Raw genomic sequence first — 7,045 nt, 5'->3', positions numbered from 1 at the left:
GATGGACAGACAGAAAAACTTAATTTGTGGCGAGTTATAGAACCCGCTGGTTCCCTGGGCCACTGCGCAGTCCCGCAGAGCTGCAGATTGGTCATGTCAGGACAGGACGTAGGCATTCCTAGTCACTGCATCAAGCTGCGATGTCGGGTCTGCAGACGTGGGCAGTGCCTCCCAGTCTTCTCAGCTCGGTATTTTCATAAATATCACGTTACAAACGAGGGAAATCGCGTCCTTGGATATTTTCAACGAACCCTGCGACTAGTACCCCCATCACTGAAATCCCTAGCTTATTTAACACTTATTCGTCCCAAATTGGAACATGCAAGCGCGATCTGGGACCATCATCAAACTAACCTTTCCACTACTCTCGAATCTGTACAGAATCGCTCAGCTCGTTCCATTTTCTCAGCCTATTGTTATCTTGTATGTGTAACTGAACTAAAACGGAATGCTCAGCTCACCACCTTAGCGAACCGCTGGATAATTTCCAGAATGTGTTTGTTCCATAAGTTCTATTATCATTCATTTCTCAACTCTATTATCAGCCCCGCACATCGCATCTTCAGTCGTACAAACCATGGGTAGGCCGTCTATCCTCCCCCGCCCGCACTTCTGCGCTTCTGTCATCACTTTTCGTTCATACAGCACGGGACTGGAATGACCTGCCAAACGCCATCGTGGATCAGACGGACTCATCGTCATTCATATCGTCCATCGAAGAAATGGACTGCGGAGTATTTCACCCCCTCATGTGATACCCCCTCAATAGGGCCTTTGAGGTACAAACAAATAAAAAAAATTAGAAAAACAGATGCTAAGCACGGGATGTGGAGAGATTGCCACGGAGGCCGTCAGAAACCTGAGCCCAGTTACCTTTCCAAAGAGAGGCATTACCGCATCCTATTTGTGATTGAATCTGGACAAGTTTGAGCTTTATTTTGCTACTGTACTTTTGAGTGTTCATTTCTGCGTTATGTTATCTTGGAGCTGGGCGAGCTGACTATCAATAACGGAACTGTGTGGGGTAAAGTTTAGCGTTTCAGTATGCTGGCGAGTCTCTTTCTGGAACTGATTAATCGAAGTGTTTAGGTCTAAGGGTACCGATGTTGGCTGCGCTTGCCTAATTTTGCGGAGCTCGTACCAATTAGTGTGCTAAACGGTAAATTTGCGCTGAGGTGGGCGATTGTTTAGCGTTGTGCGAATTATATGGTGACCGCTGCCTAGTGTGGTGTTCTTTCCAACTGAAGGTGGGACAAGTTTCTACCAAGCGCGAGGTCTGGGCTAGTATCGGCAGTAACACTGTTACCAATCCGCGTAGGCAGGCGAAAATCAATAAAGATGGTGACGTGGAGCACCAGGGTTTCATTTTATAACACTATGCCTCTGTGGTTGCATGTTGTGCCGATAACTCCAGTCTACGTGAGATCCATTAAAATCGATCTAATGAGTAAGGCGTTCGATCCGGCAATTGCGTTGTGGAGTTGAGGAGTGGAGCGAGTGGGTTAATCCGCTGGCGTGGAAGACGATAGCAGTTAAGGAGCATGGGGGATTTTGCGGGGGTGGGCACTAAAATTTCAATAAATAAGGTTGTGAGCGATAGGGCAGCTAACTGCGTGCTGCACGCACTGCAAAGACATACACACGTATATGGCCACCCGAGGAACATCAATTGTCTGAAGGGATAAAAGCGCAACCTCTCAGTTGCCTGCAAACATTGGCAGCCTAAATAGCGTTGATGTCGGTGGGGATGATAATTGGTCACAATTCTCAGTAGAGGACAGCGCCTTCGCTGAGAAAGCCCCTGCAATTGCATTCAATACTGTGTAAAGATATATGGCCCGTCGGAGGAGCCATGTTGTTGGGTGGTGAGGGTAAGGAGCGGTGTGGAGTGGGACTGAGGGAGGAGAGGCTGGTAAGAGTAAAGGAATGATGTGAGCTAAACGCCCCTCTTACTTGGTCATGGTGCTTGGGATGACACTGTCCATTAGACTAGTAATGGTAGCTTCAATCATCTGGCAGTGTGCAGTGACCTGCGCTGTGAAGCGCTCTATGAGCCTGGCTTCCAAGTTTTCAGTGAACTCCTGAAGTTAGTGTTTAAGGTGGTCGAGCTGGACTGCGCTCTACTCAGGCCTCTGTATTTTTCGGGGGAGCTTCGGGGGTTGGGTAGGCTCAGTGGATCAGGTTGTGGATGAGGACATAGGGCAGAGATGGCAGTAGAAAGGGCTGTCCTGAGCTGCTTTACATGTTCCCGCAGAACTTCCTCGTTCGGGTCAAGGGAGGTCCTAGTGTTTCTCCGGAAGCCTTGGAGGGCACGTTGATCTGGACGGGAGGTTTGAGCGGAGCGAAGGAAAGTCCGTCTTATTGGGGAGCATTCTTTTCTGGGATGATGGGCTGCGTGGCTTGGCGGAGGGATTTCTTGCCTTGCACGAGCCAGTGCCCATGAGTGCCGGTCTCCACAAAGAATGCATGTCGGGATACAGGAGGGCACCTCTTGCAGTTCATGTTTGTCTACCGCGGAGAAAGACCAGTCTTGGGATGCGGGCACATGTGATACCTGTGGCCAGGCCGGCGGCATTTTTTGCACACGTCTGGACTTCCCTTCTACAGAGTGCACCTGTAAGCTACTCTTGTAGCCTTTGGTATGAGCACTGGTTCGTGCCTAAAATTATTAGAATCGCATGAGTCCTACGCATTCTTTCGGGCTGCGGTGATATAGCGTACGGGTTGCGAGTCTGGAGGTTCCATAGCATCTGCTCCGGTTTTTCATCCCAGCAGGTTTGCGAGATGACTCCGCGTAGCAGCCGACGGCTGTGCAATGTACGCTGCCACAGTGTCTCTTGGAGAACCACTTACTTTAAGCTGGACGAGGTGGAGGGCGATTGTCTCGTGCGGCGTAGCGACTGTTAAGGTGTTATTCACATGGGTGGATGCTGAGTTGAAAATCCCATAGGTCACGTCCAGCGGTGCTGGTTTGCATGGCTTGCGTGAGTGGCTGCCACTTGGTAGCTTGTATACCGAGGCCTCTTCTTGGTCGGAAAACGACCCATATAGCGCCGTGGGGGACTTACGCAATTTCTTTACTTCGCAGTCGAACTGCGTGCATCACGAGCAGCTGAATGAATTAATGAATAAAACTTTTATTAATCCACCGACAAGGAACTCCCAGATCCCATCCCGCAGACTCAGGACTAGTGAAGCTGCTTCACGGCTTCAGCCGCCAGACGGGTTACTTGCTGCTGGATGGCGCCGTCCTCGCACCGTAGCAAAACTTCCCAGGCTTCTGGACTGTTTGTTTATGCCGGCGCGCGGGGAATTGCCGCATTGCCATATGATGTTATCGAGGGTGCCCCTCTTTCCGCAGTTCTTACATTTTGCGTCGTTTGCATCCCCCGTCTGTGTCAAGCAGACCCATACAGGGCAGATGTTATTTACGGCTTGTATCCTCCTCCAGATACGCGCCTCATTGTTGGAGAGTCGCCGGACTCCAAGACATCGGAGTGGGCGAGAAAACGTACTACTATAGATGAAGTACTTCCTTCCAAACGGTCATGAAATTCAGAGATTTCGAATCCCCCAAGACAAAACTAGCGATCAAGGGCACCCCTCAGAGATCTTTCCTATCCTCGTTTCTATTTGATTCAGAATTGAGTGCACTCCCCATTTCTGCATTGAATTCAAGTCTTATTGTTCAGCAGGTACGCGGGCGATATAAACTTCTGGATAAACAAAGGTAGCGACGCGGAGATGGAACAAATGCTGCAAGCTGCCGCAGACACAGTAGCCAGGTACGCCGCAGGCATAGGTCTATCATTAACATACTCCCCGGAAAAATCGGAATTTTTTCGTCTATAGCCCCGGGAAAAAGACGTAAACGTAAAAATCGATGTAGAAAGCAAGGCCGTCCCGACAGTGGATGAATTTAGAATTAAGGAATGTTCATTCACGGAAATGGACCAAACGCAACTACACGGCGGAAGTAACGGGTAACAAGCGGGAAGCATAGAGCGGCAGTATCGGCAGTGGTAAATAGAGCCAATGGGTCAACGGCCTAAGTTCCAATGGCGCTCGCTCAGCGTCAGTACCCGACCGCATACAAATATTAGCGAGAGCTAAACAGCCGCATGAAACATCGAAAAATGTACAATTTCAGAGGAAGCCATGCGCATCTTTAAAATGAACCTAATTAATAGCGAAAAATCCGTAATGTGGACGACTGCGCAGGAAATTGTCCCCGGCAACGAGGCTGCGCACGGGCTCGCTCGGGATCTGTAGTGCCGAGGGGTAGTACAGCAACCCGAATAGAGAAGATTAAAAGATAGATAGTTACATGCAACGAATGTACCGAACACTATAAATCGCAGAGGACATTTCAACTCTCCGATTTTCCTCACGCGCAGCTGTTGTTGAGGCCTGTATGTCGACTTCAAATCGGAGGGGCAGCCGACGTGGTATTCTTAGCTGCAACAGACGCTGCTTGCGGGAATACGGCCGGTGTTTCCGCGTTTGACTCCACCCTCGTACGCACGGAGTATCATAGTCCACTCACTTCGTTCAAGGTCTTCGCCCCTGGGCTTGCATCTCCATGGCTGTTGGGGGTAGTTGTACTGACCTTCAGTAGATCAGCGTGGCGGTTAGGCTCGCCTTGTTGAGGCGAGGCTTAACTCAGCGGCGTGGCTGGCGGAGACGCTTCCACCGGAAGAGTTAACGTTGATCACCGCGCCCTGCTCCTCCAGTGGTAGATTAAAAAACGTTTAACCCAACTTCTGTGAAAGGAAGGACGGTGTAATACATTCGCCGAATTTCCTGCAACGAGCATACTTAAAATTTCTCTTCAATGATATGTATAACATACAGCAAAAGCGCACAATTTGTTTTACATGAAATTAAATTCCATGTTTGGAATCACCTTCCGAAGATACTTGTTGCCTGAAGATTTGTTCCCCTTAATTGACAAAAAAACATCTAGATCGAAAGCAGAACAGCGGCGCAGAAAGGAATAAAGGACGGAGTGAAAGAAGAAAGCATGAACGAGGTGCCGTTATTTTGTTGTTGTTAGCGGTTATTCATTAATAAAATTAAAAATGGAAGAAAGATTTTCCTAGCCGCAGCATCGTTCATCAAAACCTGAAGCACCTGGGCTGCGACTATTTATAGCGGGAATAAAAGAACAAGGAGAGGGAAAGAATGGGGAAGCGATAGTAAGAAATGAATGGGGTTGTGCAGCGATATACACTTTGTACAAATACAAGATAAGGGAATCCGCTGCGGAGCGATCCTGAATGCTGTCGACTAGCTAGGGATCTCTTCACATGCACAGACATCGCTTCACACACGGGAGCTTGAGGAAGAAAACTGATAGGGGTATCTGTCACAGCCGGTGTCGCCGCTTCTGCGAACGCGGTTGTTGCTACGCGCGCCTATTTTCTCTTTCCTCTCATATATTTAAACTCCGCTCTACCTGCATGTGGCAGCGGTTGTGGCTGAGCACGAGCCAGTGGGAAGTACCGTGCTATTTCCTCTTCCTCCTCCTTTCATTCGCAACAACAAAACATGGCTGCCTTATCGAAACGAGGCCAGCAGGGTACGAATAGCGGCAGCTGCAAAAATATCTGCCTACGAGATATGTTTCTTCTTTCACTCCCACCTTCTATCTCTTCCGTTAAGGCGCCGTTCGGGTGTCTAACGAGTTGTTTGAGAACTAGTGCGCCATTTCCCTTTCTTACATATTTCTCACTTTTGCACTTGTCGGTTACCCTGTGCGATATTAGGTAGGTACATGGGCGACACTTCTTCACGAAAACCAATACATTTTTCTTAAATTTATTCCAAAGCTAGCGCAAAGGTTCATCAAGTTCCATCACTGATAATGGGTAGGTCTTCGAAAAACTGCCAGCTTTTGTCATCTTAGGTGGTTTAAACGGGTTTGGAGATTTACATAGAGAAACGGGGTATTTTTAGCGAAAATTAGTTTGTTAGCTGAAATTTTCTTTGAGAGACACTGGCTGTTCAACCTGCCTGCACTGCCTCGCGTATTTTTCCGTATCTAGCTTCCCAGTGATGTTACTCCACGCGTATGGGGAATGTTTGTCGGATTATTCCTTAAATTACTTTTACTATTCTATTTACAGAACGGCCTGAAGTTTGAAAATGCTTGTTGCGCAGCTTTCACTGACGCATCATGGTTGGTATTCCGGCGGCTGCTAAAATCAATCTTCTATTAAATTATACTAATATGGCAACTGTTTAATCTTGTACTGTTAACATATTATTTTTTATTAAGCGAACAACATGCACCATTCACAATTCTCTGTATACTGTTAACGTGTTACACTTGGCTCAAGCATAGTCATCGTTCGCACAGCATGCACCATTTGCATATACTTGTATATGCCGCAGCACTGCCAAATCCAATCTGTTTATCGCTCGGTGCCTTTACAGAGCAGTTTTTGCGTAGCTTACCAATAACAAGGGTTAATGCATTGTAAGTATTTTTATTTTCGAGCACAAATCTGGCTTATCTTTCATAGTTTCACTGGCAGCATGCACCGTTGATGCTGACTGGTAACGCTTATATTTGCTGTCAACCTTATATATGCTATGCTATTTATGCATTTGGAGTGCGGTTTTCCAGGTGGTCGCAAATATTACGGTGTCATCCATTACGGTGTCTCTCATAGCCCTACGTCGATTTGGAACGCTCGAAGCCACCGTACCGTTATACACTGTACCGTTGCCATGCTAAGGCATTCCCAACACAACACCCTACAAATCGAATCGAATCCCTGCACCGGTAGGCGCATTTAGATGAGGCGAAATGCAAAAACATACCTGTGGTACGCGAGTCTGTGCATGTTCAGAATCAAACCGAAGCATTACGTCCCTCACACACATTTTCGCGCGGATTCTTCGGCAGCTTCCAAAGGCGTTATTTAGTTGAAATGCTAAATAGGTTGCACTGTTCTATTTTTATAGAACGGCCTCAAGTTTGAAAACCATACTGCAAGAAACCGGCACCTTTGACAGAGCTCCTGGTGGGTATTTTTCA

Source organism: Amblyomma mixtum, chromosome 2 (genome assembly GCF_055824585.1).
Source record: "Amblyomma mixtum isolate Tamu chromosome 2, ASM5582458v1, whole genome shotgun sequence".
Taxonomy (NCBI): Eukaryota; Metazoa; Arthropoda; class Arachnida; order Ixodida; family Ixodidae; genus Amblyomma; species Amblyomma mixtum.
Note: the sequence above shows the minus strand (reverse complement) of the source record.